A 13690-nucleotide genomic window follows, 5' to 3' on the forward strand; every position below is an offset into this window, starting at 1 on the left:
CAAACAACCAAAGCAGAAGAAATCTAAAAAAAAAGACATTCACTCAGAATCTTTGTACATTCTTTCTGAGGAATTTGGAATTTACTTTTTTAGTGGCCCAAACTGTTGTTCTTCCACTGAAAACCAGTGGCTTTTTACTTTTGAGATTGAGGTTTTTTTAGTTATTTAAAAAATATTTTTTTACAAACATCTAAAATAAGGTAAGACTATATAATTTCTCTCTTATAAACAGTATACTTTAAAATAATACCTTGTGTTAGACTCTGCTTAAGTTACATTATAAAAGTAGAAATTGGGAGAGTTAAACTTACTTCATGCTTTTTACCATACATGTGTGGATAACTCTTATTTACATTTTCATCCACTCATTCACATCAGCCAATGCTCACTGAGTGTTCACTACCAGTAACTGAGCATGTAATAAGCACCTTGCCATTTGTTACAAAGCTTTAAAATACTTTGTAAATAGCTGTCACAGCTAAAATCTTCAACGAAGAACCCTTTATAAACATGAACTGTGTTCTTTTATGCATGTTTTCACAAAATGTGTCTTTTGTTGTTGCTTAATGGAGAAGGGGGGGGTCTTTCGATTAAAGTCATTGAAGATTGTACTGTTTAAATTACACAAGTTTTGCAGTGAGTTAGTTTCAGCTAAGAGTTTAATACACTAACAAATGATCAAGGTATGTAGAAGAATTATTTAAATCAAGAGTTAGCCTTATAAGAGCTAGGAATATCAGTGCACTTATTAAACATGATAATTTTTATTTTCTTCTTTAGCACGATTATTCCTTATGACTGGACCCAATTACAATTAAGTGAAAAAGTTAAAGTCTCATTAAAATTATTAACATCATTTTTAACTTTTTGGAAAAATAACAGCTATTCCAGAAATTTTTGGCTACTATTTGAAGATTTTTTGAGATTTCAAACTTAAACTAAAATATGATACAATAGGGCTATTATTTTTAATTGAAGTATAATCAACAGACAGTGTCGTGTTAGTTTCAGGTGTACAACATAGTGATTCAACAATTCTATCATTATGGGGTTCAGTCATCCAATGTGGAAAAATTTCTGCTGTGAAGACTTCCACATGTTTATGTCAGGGCAGAGAATTTCCCAGCTGCTCTACAGCGTTGAGTTTTATGCTCTGGTAGATTATTATAACTTGTAATGTGACCAGAGGAAACCAGGCTGGTACTTCATAGCAATTAATTTGAATTATACCCAAGGACTAGATACAGATCCTGTTGACTCTTGTTCATACACAAGTCATTTAGAATTTAGAGCCCCTGCTATTCCAGCCTGTTGGATGACAGCATCTATAAATATTTATTAGATTCCCACTTCCTTATAGCTGATAGGAAGTGCATTTTGACCTCTGAGACAGACTCTGCTGAGGGTGTTAATGATTAAGTATGGCCAGGAATTTGGAGAGTTATTACAAGCACTACAGTATCCAGAGGATTTTCAACTCCACCCACCCACCCCCAATATGGACAAAGTACTGTAGGCCCAATGGGATACATATAGAATCTGCAGTATCTGGTGGGCTATGGGGGTTGTCTTGAACAGATATCTCAGATTATGTTGCTCTCATTGGTTGAGGAGGATGGTGTATAGGAACTGTGAGTGTTTGTGGGCATTGTGCTTCTAGATACCATACAAGTTAGTTAAGAAAAAAAATCATGGCCTCTGTGTTTAAAAACTGGTGTACTTAATGAAATAGTTACAAATGAAATGAGATGGAAAGGAATAAAGTATTTCCATATTTAAAAAATGAAAATTGTAGTTCAGGCAAAATATATAGTTAGTATACAAAAGTAAATTCCAGATTTATTAAATATATAAATGTAAAAGGTAAAAACAATACAATTTTAGATAAAACAAATACATTGTTTAGATAAAATGTTTTTAGATAATGTTTTTAATGATAATGTCTAATGTTTTTAGATAATATAATGTTTTTAGATAAAAACAATACATTGTTTAGATAAAAATGCAGAATAATATCTCCAAGAACCAGGGTAAAGGAATATTTCTTAAACAGACACAAAAAGTTCAAACTATGGTATTTAACTTAACAATTTTTATTCAATAAAGGACTTCATAATTATAAAGGGAAAGTCCCCAAACAGTGAGCAGTTACTTATAAAACATGTAACTGACAAGGAATTAGTTTCCAGAATATGCAAAGAATACTTACAAATAAATATAAAAGAGAAAAAAAAACCCAGTGAGAAGGTGGGCAAAAATATGAATGAATGCCCAGAAAGCAAAGCTGGGTGGCCCATTTCACACCTGTCAATTGGAATAAATTTAAAAAAATGGATGAGGGAAATTCATATACACTAGTAGTGGCTGGTAAATTGGTACAATTGCTTTGGAAAACAGTTTGATCTGTTATCCAAACGGGGAGCATGCACATATCTATCATCCAGTAATTCCATTCTCAGGAATATATTCCAGAGAAAGTTGTACAAGGATATTCACAGAAGTGTTGTTCGTAATACTAATACACATACACACACTCTTGAAACAACCTCAATGCTAATCAAGAGTAGAAGGAATAAATACGTTGACAGATATTCACACCATGGTATATGATGCAGCAGTTTTAAATGGATGAAGTAGGGATGCCTGGGTGGCTCAGGGGTTGAACCTTTGAGCCTTTGGCTCACATCATGATCTCAGGGCCCTGGGATTGAGTCCTGCATCGGACTCCCTGCGGGAAGCCTGCTTCTCCCTTTGCCTATGTCTCTCTCTGCCTCTCTCTCTCTCTCTCTGTGTCTCTCATGAATAAATAAATAAAATCTTAAAAAAAATTAAAATGGGTGAAATACATTCTTAACATGGATTAATTTAAAAAAAGTGTGTAGTGAAAGAAATGACACAAAATAATTTAGCCAAGTCAATTCAACTGATGTGAATTATAAAAACAGGCAAAATTAAATAATGTATGATTAAGGGGTATACATAAAGTGGCAGATTACAAACAATGGTCACAGAATCGCCCTGAAGCTGTAAACATACCCCTTTGCAAGCCCTGTTAGAGTTTGAGGGGCATTTGGACCATGTATATTTTTTTGAGGCTCCTAATATATTAAACAGATGAAAAGAATCCAAAATAGGGTAGCCAAAAACATGGTAATGTTTATTTTTATTTTCTACACATTACCATTTTCAACACAAAAGTATTATGATACTTTACCTTATGTTGGTATCAATATGAGATTTATAAAAAATGCCCACTCTCACTTATTTTAGTGCATTGTAGGCTGTGTGATCCAGTGCTGGGACAGTTTTGACTGGCGAGACGGTCTTCTTTCAATCCTGGAAGTGATCTCTGAAACCAGGCATCACCGTATTTGAATTTAACCTCCAAAGTCTCTGCATGGGAAGCCATAAGCTGAATGGCCCTCTTCCTGCAATTGGCCCCATGTCTGGATTATTTCACCAAAGTTTGATGTTATACCATGATAGCAGATAGGTTCTTATTTTATGTTAGCTTCAGTAAGTAAGAGTCAACCAACCAAATTCCTCCCAAAATGGAATAATTTTCCCCTGGCAAATTCCAGTTTCTGTCCTTAGAATCACATTTAAGAACTTACTGACAGGGCAGCCCGGGTGGCTCAGCGGTTTAGTGCCGCCTTCAGCCCAGAGCGTGATCCTGGAGACCCGGGATCGAGTCCCACATCGGGCTCCCTGCATGGAGCCTGCTTCTCCCTCTGCCTGTGTCTCTGCCTGCCTCTCTCTCTCTCTCTCTCTCTCTATCTGTGTGTGTGTGTCTCTCATGAATAAATAAATAAAATCTTTAAAGAAAAAGAACTTACTGACAATTTAAAAATAACATCTCAGCTCCTGCTTCTAGCCGTCAGTGGTTCATAAGTGTAGAGGCCCATCTCAAAATACCTACCTACAAATGCAAACCTGATTGTTTCGCTTCTCTGAAAAATTCTTGGCACTTAGTTTGGTCAAGTCCAATACATAGCTCTCTAAGATCTAACCCCTTCCTACCTTTGCAGAGTCCCCTTCCCACCCGCCCTGTGCCTCCAATTCTACTTCAGTAACACAAGCCATTGATACTCCTCCACTCTGTTCCTCTGCATGGGTATCATTCCTTCCAGGAAGACATCTCTGTATTCCCAAACTTTCCAAGTGCCCAGCTCTCTTGGTTTGCCTGAGATTGAGAAGTTTTCTGGGATGTGAGACTTTGAATGTTCAAATCAGGACAGTTGCAGGCAAACCAGGACCGTTGGTCACACTGTTCATCTCCCTTGTGCATGTCCCTCTGTGGTATACATGCATACCTCTGGGCCTGAGTCCTTTGTTGAGTGAATGAGTGTGGATGTGTGGAGTAGGAGATAAGAAGACTCTCAGGGTTCTGACTTGGGTGACTGGGCCATGATAGTGCCCTTTGCAGAGGGGGCCACTGGGACAGAGCTGGGAGAGGGTTTGGGGAGGGGTTGTTGCAAAGGAATGCATGACATGTTCATTTGTAGACATGCCAAGTCTGTGGTGTCTGCACTATCAGATGTACATGGAGAAGACCTCTATGAAGAGGATTGTTGAATGCTCTAATCTGGAAAGAATTAGATTGGCGGTGAATAATGAACTCATAGGAAAGGTGTCCTCCACCTTGTTGGTTCTCACATTATCCCTATATATAAATTGTATGTATAATATAAATTGTATGTATAAATTATATAAAAATTACCAGCGTAACTCTAGTTCACTTGGTCTTTTTGAAACTCTAGTCAAGCCTCTGTACAAATAGACCCCAGGTGACAGGGAGGAGCCCCACCTTGCATGGACCTCATTTCTGCCTTAAGGTTTTTCCTTTCTATTCTCTGAACTACTCTACTGCATTACCATACAACTGGACATTTCATTTGTTGCCATAAATTAAAAATGTAATCATTATTGTGCTTAAGTGCAGTTTGTGAATGATCCAAAGTCTGGCCTAGACTTACCAACTAAATGGCAATAACCAATTAGCACTGAACCTTTTGAACTTTATTTTAAGGGAAGAAGTGATTAGTGGTTCAGTTTTATAATGTCCTTTCATTTGAACAGCCCAAACTTAGTATTTTTGAAAATGAATAAGCAAGTGGCAATTACACACTGTGTGTGTTGTTTTTCATGGTGCTTATTTATTTATTTCACTTAAGTATTTATTTATTTATTTATTTCAAATAAGTATTTATTTCATGGTGCTTATTTTTAAAAACAAAGAACTGTAGGCTCTCATGTCTGGAAGAAACTTTGAAAATTATGTAGGTCATGTTTCTCATTTTACAAACAAAAAGGCTGTGGGGGTGTTCAGAGATTATTTGTTGGGGCATCTGTTGCCTATAGCAACAATGCAAATATAGGAAGTTGTTCAACTTAATCAACATAATGTTTGCTCTCTATATTGATTTTCAGTAAATTTGCCTGACCCAGGAAAGCTGATTGCAAACAGTACCCTGATAAGTAAATAGAACTCTCACTAGTAGAATTACTGCTTAAAAGGCCAACAATATAAATTATATGCCCTATATGTTTCAGTTTCCACCCTGGGGCTAAAGACCTGCTCTTTTAATATCTTCCTTCATTTGTTCCTATTAGCACAAAGTAGAAGTAGATGCTCTATGATGTGGCAATGATCACTGGCACCAGAATATCACTCAAACAAGGCACAGTGTACATGGATGGATACATCAGACCAGATGAAGAGATGTATTATTAATTAGTATTTTGGAACACAAACAGCATATGTGTTCACATTTCAGCTTGGTGGGGTATGTCATCACTTTTTAATGTGCACACATTTAAGTTTTAAAAACCATAGAAAGCAGATTATTGATTAAAAGAGAAGCTCTAGACGCTTATATTGAAAATTTGTTGTGGGGAATAGGATAGAGCTGGAAATGAGGGAGAGAGAAAGAAATAAAAAGAGAGATAAAGAAAGAGAACAAGAAAGGAAGATTGAAAGAGAATAAGTTTTTCAACATCTAATTTTGAAAGGAGGAGTTGTAAACAGGTTTTAGGAAAATGTCTATAAAGATCAACATTTTGTGAACTAGGCAATTGGTAAAGCATGAAGACTGGCTTTTAAAAATAGAAAAATAAATTGGGGTGCCTGGGTGGCTCAGTAGGTTAAGCGTCTGTCCAGGGTCCTGGGATCCAGCTCCACGTCTGGCTCCCTGCTCACTGGGGAGTCTGCTTATCTCTCTGCCTCTCCTTCTGCTTGTGCTCCCTCTTTGTCTTTCTCACATGCTCTTTCTCTCTCAAATAAAATCTTTCTTAAAAAATAGAAAAATAAATCAATCAAATAATTTATTCATTGTTGAATAAATGAATGGTATATTCAGTCTCTGGTTATGTTTATTGAATATAATAAATATGATATTTGGCTAGAGGTCAGGTTTTTAATCTCTAATTCAGATCCTTTCTGCCCACCTCATCCCCACTGGACCACACAGACATAGGGTCTTAGCATTGTCAAAATGGAAGTATCACACAGCAAAATTGGCCCTAGAAACAATGATCAGTTAGTCAGACACTGCTCTCAAAGAATGCCTCTAGCAGAGGAAATACTGACATGGATTTTAATTTTAACTTTAATTTTTTAAAGATATATTTATTAATTTTTAGAAAGAGAGGGGTGAGGAGGGGCAGAGAGAGAGGGAGAGAGAATCCTCAAGCAGACTCCCCACTGAGCATGGAGTCAAGATGCAGGGTTCAATCCCAGGACCCTGAGATCATGACCTGAGTGGAAATCCAGAGTCGGAGCCACCAAGGTACTCCTTAATTTTAATTTTACTGTGGGTGGATAATAAAGATGAACTGGTGTGGGATGTGAAAGTAGAACCCTGAGACCCAAGGGGCCCTGAAGATAAATGAGTTAAGTCAGCCTTCAGGCTCTGGGGTCCAGGTTATGTGTTAATTATCGAGTTGGTGTGATATGCTATATGCTAAGATAATAAACTCTTAGCTAATCTTGCTTGGGTGTCAGAGGGTCAAGAGGAAACAACACCATTGTAAGGAGCCCCATTTAACCTGATTTAGACAAGTGAAGGGAGAGAACCACCATCGTTGCAACAAGAGTCACTAGCGACAGTAACTAGTGCACATAGTTAAAGGTTTTTTACAGTTTTGCGTTTTGTTCCTGTGTTGTGTTCCTAGCTTTGTAATCAGGGGGTTTATACCTTTCTGGGGACTTACTAAGTGTCAGTGCAGACCTGGTTTATTCATATTTTTTTCAAGAGCAAGTTGCTATTATTCAGCTCTCACACGCTGCTAATATTTTTAATGCCTCGTGTTCCACAAAGGCCTCCTTGTTTGGTGTTTTCTACTTTTTAAGCAACTAAAAGCCAGGAAAAGCTTGGAGCAATCTCTTATGTGTTTGACACATATGTTGAGGGATACTTAATAATTGCTGCCCAGAGCAAAATATAACAGGATTTTATGGCCAAGTCTTATGTTGATAGAGTGGACAGGCTGGTAGCTACACACACTTTTTCAAAATAAATGCATCTCTGTGAAATGAGCTGTCAGGAGGACTACAGGTTTTGGAAGCCTGGAGTAATTAAGGAGCAATATATTGGTTCTGAGAAACTGACATTAATGTTGACACATGAGGTTTCTGGACAATTTGATCTGTAGCAATAATTCATTGTGTTCTCTACTGCAGGACTCATTTTGTTCCTAAGTCATTTGAGGCTTTATTAAAGATTTACCTGGTGGCTTTTTAAAAGCACGGTATTCACTGTGGTGAGTGTTCAGTCACTAGCTATGTTTATTGAACATAATAAGTATGACATTCAGCCAGAGGTCAGGTTTTTAATCTCTAATTCATCCTCTGCCCTAGCATCTCAGATTCACACCAATGTAGGGCCTTAGCATTGTCAAAATGGAAATACCCAGACGGCAAAATTGGCCCTGGAAGCAGTGATCAATTAGTCATAGATTAAAATGGGAACCAATTATTCTGGCCTGCCATGCTCTCATGATAGAGCCACTATCCTTAATCTGCTTTGTCACAATAATTACAGTCATTTTGCCTTCATCGTTTTGCAATTTTAGTATTGCAGAAATTTTATCCCACATTCTTAACGTGGATACTTGGATGAAATCTTTTGGTAGAACTATAAGAAATCTTTAGGGACTTTGTCCTTTCTACAGTTCTGTCAAAATAGATTCAGCAGGTAGTTTGCATATTATTTCATAGCTTTGGAATTTTAAAATTGTACTAAGAGGGGGGCCTGGCTGGCTCAGTTGGTTAAGCGCCCATCTCTTGGTTTCAGTTCAGGTCATGATCTCAGGCTCATGAGACTGACCTCTGTGTCAGGCTCCACGCTCACCCTGGAGTCTGCTTGAGACTCTTTCTTCCTTTTCTTTTCCCTCCGCATGTGCTCTCTCTATCTCCCTCAGATAAATAAATAAATAAATCGTTAAAATTATACTAAGGTATTTATATACACAGGCAATAATCCCCAAGGTAAAATTATCATCATAAAATCTGCTTTTTGGGGTGAGCTAGCTCTTTTGATGAAGAAAGAATAAAGTCATTTAAAAAAATGACTGCAAATCTGAAACTGACTAAAAAATTTTAAATCTTTTTTTCAAAGATCATCCCAGAACTTATGCCTTCATCATATAACAATTAATTGTAACTGATTGAGTTATTATTGCATTTTTTCCTTATAAGCCTACTTTCTCAATGTTGCTCTTCTATACCCCATATTAAAACTTGGAATACAGCATATATGTACACACACATATCGTACACAATTCATAAATGTGTATACACATGTGCTCACAACGTTCTGCGCTAAAGGAGATGTCAGATTTACATATTCCCTGATTTGGGGGAATAAAAGGCTGATACCAACTTTCTATTTTCTTATTTATTGAGAAACATATACATTTAAAAAAAAAGACTCAGTAAAAGAATTAAAGAATATCTTTGTCTTGGTGTAGATATTGAAAAGCACTATTCAAAACCATCCAACATCACTTTTGCCTTTTTAATACTTTCTGATCCAGAACCTGCTACTAGTATTAATAGATAAGAAGGGTTGGAAGCACAAGACTTTGGGGCTCTGTATTTGAATCCTCTCTGCCATTTATTTGCTGTGTGAATATGGCTAAGGTTCTTAACATCTCTGAGCCTCACTTTCCTCTTATGTAAAGTGGAGAATGGTTAATGATGCCTAGCATGGCATTACTATGAAGCTTGAATGAAGTGATGTATTTGAAATGCTTAGCACAATACCTGATGTGTAGCAAGCACTCAGTGAGTTTTAGCTACTAGTAGAGGTGCAATAATTGTGAACTTGGTATTAGAGACAAGGAAAGGGCCAGTAACATTTACCATTCAGTGTGCACTAGGCTAGTAGCGTTGTGTCATTGATACTGACTGAGCCCTTGTGGCTAGTACTAGGTAAACTGAAGGACAACCTTCTGGATGAAAATGTAATTGAGAAAGCATGTGAAAACTTTGAAATATGCACAGTGACTCAGAACTATTATAAGTAGAAGGAGCTGTGAATGATTTACGTAGAATATCAACACATCAGATATTCTTGTGGTGAGCACTGAGGATAAAAAGATGCAAAAGACAAGGTCCTGTCTTCAAGTCTGCTCCACTCTGGTGTGTGTGTGTGTGTGTGTGTGTGTGTGTGTGCATGTGTTGGGTGGAGGGAACCAGAGAAGCAAACTTAGTGTGATGAAAAGTTGGGGAATAAACTCAGCTATCAGGTTGTTCCCTCCTTGGATGATGTCCAGGGCAATCCCCACCCCAGGGACTTTATAATCAAATGGAGAGGATGGATAAGGGAAGCTCTGGTGGTGCTCCTAGAACAGTGCTGTTCAACAGCAATGACATATCCAAGTTCAAATTTTCTAGAGCCACATTTAAAAAGGTAAAAATAAAGGTGATATTAATTTTAATAATGTATTTTGTTTAAGCCAATATACCCAAAACATATAATCTATAAAATTGTTATTGAGATACTTCACTTTTTTTGTACTTTTTAAAAAAATATTTTGTTTATTTGAGAGACAGCACAAGCAGGAGGGGAGGGGCAGAGGGAGAGGGAGAAGCAGACTCCTTGCTGAGTGGGGAACCTGATGTGGGGCTTGATCCCAGGATCCAGGGATCATGACCGGAGCCAAAGGCAGATGCAAATCAACTGAGCCACCCAGGCACCCCCTTTTTGAACTGTCTTTGAGATGTAGCATCCACTTAAACTCATAGCACATCTCCATTTGCACAAGCCCTCAGTAGGCTGCCTTACAGTAAAGATGTCCCCTGGGTTCTAAACTTATATCCTGAATCAGAATCTACATGTTAAGAGCCTTGGTGAGTCACTGATGCTTGAGATGTGCTGCCTCATAACTTGAAAAGCTGATTACTTGAGATCACCCACACCCATGCTCTAATCATATTCCTGCTGTACATTTTCCTTATCATGGATTAGGTAAGCCATCTTATCATGACCAGACCAAAGGTAGGGTTCATTTTAGCCCTTGTTGGAATCAGTGGCATCTCATTAGGTTTTATAAATCAGAAGATTGAGATATTTTAGTGAAAAATGATGGGTAGGGCCAAAGATGTGATGGGGCCAATGTTTTTTTTTTAATTTAATAAAGTTTACTTTTTTTTTTTTCCCCTGAGGATACTTCTTTTTTTAAAATGTAAGTTCAATTAGCCAACATAAAGTGCATACTTAGTTTCAGATGTGGTGTCCAATGATTTATCAGTTTCATAAAACACTCAGTGCTCATTATATCAAGTGCCCTTCTTAATGCCCATCACCCAAAACCTAATCCCCCCACCTCCCTTCCTTCAACACTCAGCTTGTTTCCTAGAGTTAAGAGTGTCTCATGGTTTTTCTCCCTCCCTGATTTCTTCCTATTCAGTTTTCCCTCTCTTCCCCCATTATCCTCTACACTATTTATTATATCCCACATGAGTGAAACCATATGATAATTGTCTTTCTCTGATTGACTTATTTCACTCAGCATAATACCCTCCAGTTCCATCCACAGCGATGTAAATGGTAAGTATTCATCCTTTCTAATGGCTGTGTAATATTCCATTGTACATTTATATCACATTTTCTTTATCCATTTATCTGTCAATGGACATCTGGTCTCTTTCTATAGTTTGGCTATTGTGGACATTGCTACTATGAACATTGGGGTACAGGGGCCCCTTCAGATCACTACATTTGTATCTTTGGGGTAAATAACTCGTAGTGCAATTGCTGGGTCATAGGGTAGCTCTATTTTTAACTTCTTGAGGAACCTCCATACTGTTTTCTGGAGTGACTGCACCAGCTTGTGTTCTCACCAACAGTGTACAAGGGTTCCTTTTCTCTGCATCTTCACCAACATTTATTGTTTTCTGAGTTGTTAATATTAGCCATTCTGACCGATGTGAGGCAGTATCTCATTGTGGTTTTAATTTGTATTTCCCTGATGCTAAGTGATTTGGAACATTTTTTTCATTTGTCTGTTGGCCATTTGTATGTCTTTTTTGGAGAAATGTCTTTTCATCTCATCTGCCCATTTCTTGACTGTCTTGTTTTTTTGAGTGTTGAGTTTGATAAGCTCTTTATAGATTTTGGATACCAGCTCTTTATCTGATATGTCATTTGCAAATATCTTTTTCCATTCTGTAGGTTGCCTTTTAGTGTTGTTGACTGTTTCCTCCACTATGCAGAAGCTTTTAATCTTGATAAGTCCCAATAGTTCACTTTTTGCTTTTGTTTCCCTGGCCTTTGAAGATCTGTCTAGTAAGAGTTGCTGTGGCTGAGGTCAAACAGGTTGCTGCCTGTTTTCTCCTCTAAGATTTTGTTTTTGTTTTTTTTTTTTTAATTTTTTATTTATTTATGATAGGCACACAGTGAGAGAGAGAGAGAGGCAGAGACACAGGCAGAGGGAGAAGCAGGCTCCATGCACCAGGAGTCCGACGTGGGATTCGATCCCAGGTCTCCAGGATCGCGCCCTGGGCCAAAGGCAGGCACTAAACCGCTGCGCCACCCAGGGATCCCTCCTCTAGGATTTTGATACATTCCTATCTCGTGTTTAGATCTTTCATTCATTTTGAGTTTATTTTTGTGTATGGTGTAAGAAAATGGTCCAGTTTCATTCTTCTGCATGTGGGTGTCCAATTTTCCTAGCACCATTTATTGAAGAGACTGTCTTTTTTTTTCCATGGGATAGTCTTTCCTGCTTTGTCAAAAGTGAGTTGACCATAGAGTTGAGGATCCATTTATGGGTTTTCTATTCTGTTTCATTGATCTGTGTGTCCCATTACAGCTTTGTAATATAGCTTGAAATCTGGCATTGTGATGCTCCCAGATTTGGTTTTCTTTTTCAATATTCCTCTGGCTATTCAGGGTCTTCTCTGGTTCTATACAAATTTTAGGATTGATTGTTCCAGCGTTCTGAAAAATGTTGATGGTATTTTGATAGGGATTGCATCAAATGTGTATATTGCTTTGGGTAGCATAGACATTTGAACAATATTTGTTCTTCCAATCCATGAGCATGGAATGTTTTTCCATTTCTTGTGTCTTTTTCAATTTATTTCATAAGTGTTCTATAGTTTTCAGAGTACAGACCCTTTACCTCTTTGGTTAGGTTTATTCATAGGTATCTTATGTTTTTTTGTACAATTGTAAATGGGATTAATTCCTTAATTTCTTTTTCTTCTGCTTCATTGTCAGTGTATAGAAATGCAACTGATTTCTGGGCATTGATTTTATATCCTGTGACATTGCTGAATTGCTGTGTCAGTCCTAGCAATTTTTTGGTGGAGTCTTTGGGTTTTCCACATAAAGTATCATGCCATCTGCCAAGAGTGGAAGTTTGACTTCTTCTTTGTCAAATTGAGCCTTTTATTTATTTTTGTTGTCTGATTGCTGAGTCTAGAACTTCTAATACTATACTGGACAACAGTGGTGAGAGTGGACATCCCTGTCCTGTTCCTGACCCTAGGGAAAAGGCTTTCAGTTCTTCCCAGTTGAGGATAATATTCGCTGTGGGTCTTTCATATCCAGCTCCCAGGTGAGTCCAATGTTGCAGATCCATGGACCAAACTCTGAGTTTAAGGCATTACAAATTGTACCAAGTAGATTAGTATTAAAAACTGAATGACTTTCTTAGGTCTCAAAACTTTGAGTTGGCTCAAAGCATTTGATTTTGGGCCTGAGTACTAAAACTACCAATGTACTTTTACATTTTATTTATTATTATACTTTATTACTAAAATTCTGACAAAATAGAAGTAAGTCAACATTTTAACTTTCACCCATATACAACTTTCAACACAGATGGACCCAGCTGACTCACCAGCATCACCCAGATGGGCCTGAGCACTGTTCAAACAGTGAGGATGAATAATAGTAAACTTGGTGGAGATGGTTGGGAGGGTAGGGCTATTTATACATGTTGATTTAGGAACTTGCTCTTTGTCCCATGGTGAATGGTATTTTGTTACATAGTCACAGCATTTAGCCTTCATTGACATCTAGTTTTAAAACACCATCATGTCATGCATTATTGATCCCAGTTCCCCTCAAGGCCTGGGTTATCTCTTTTTTTTATTTCTTGGGCTATAAAGAGATTGTGGTGATGGGGAAGTGAAAGAGAGCATCAGCTCCTCCCAAACCCTATTAGAGAGCTGTGT

Source organism: Canis lupus, chromosome 16 (assembly GCF_048164855.1).
Source record: "Canis lupus baileyi chromosome 16, mCanLup2.hap1, whole genome shotgun sequence".
NCBI classification, from domain to species: Eukaryota; Metazoa; Chordata; class Mammalia; order Carnivora; family Canidae; genus Canis; species Canis lupus.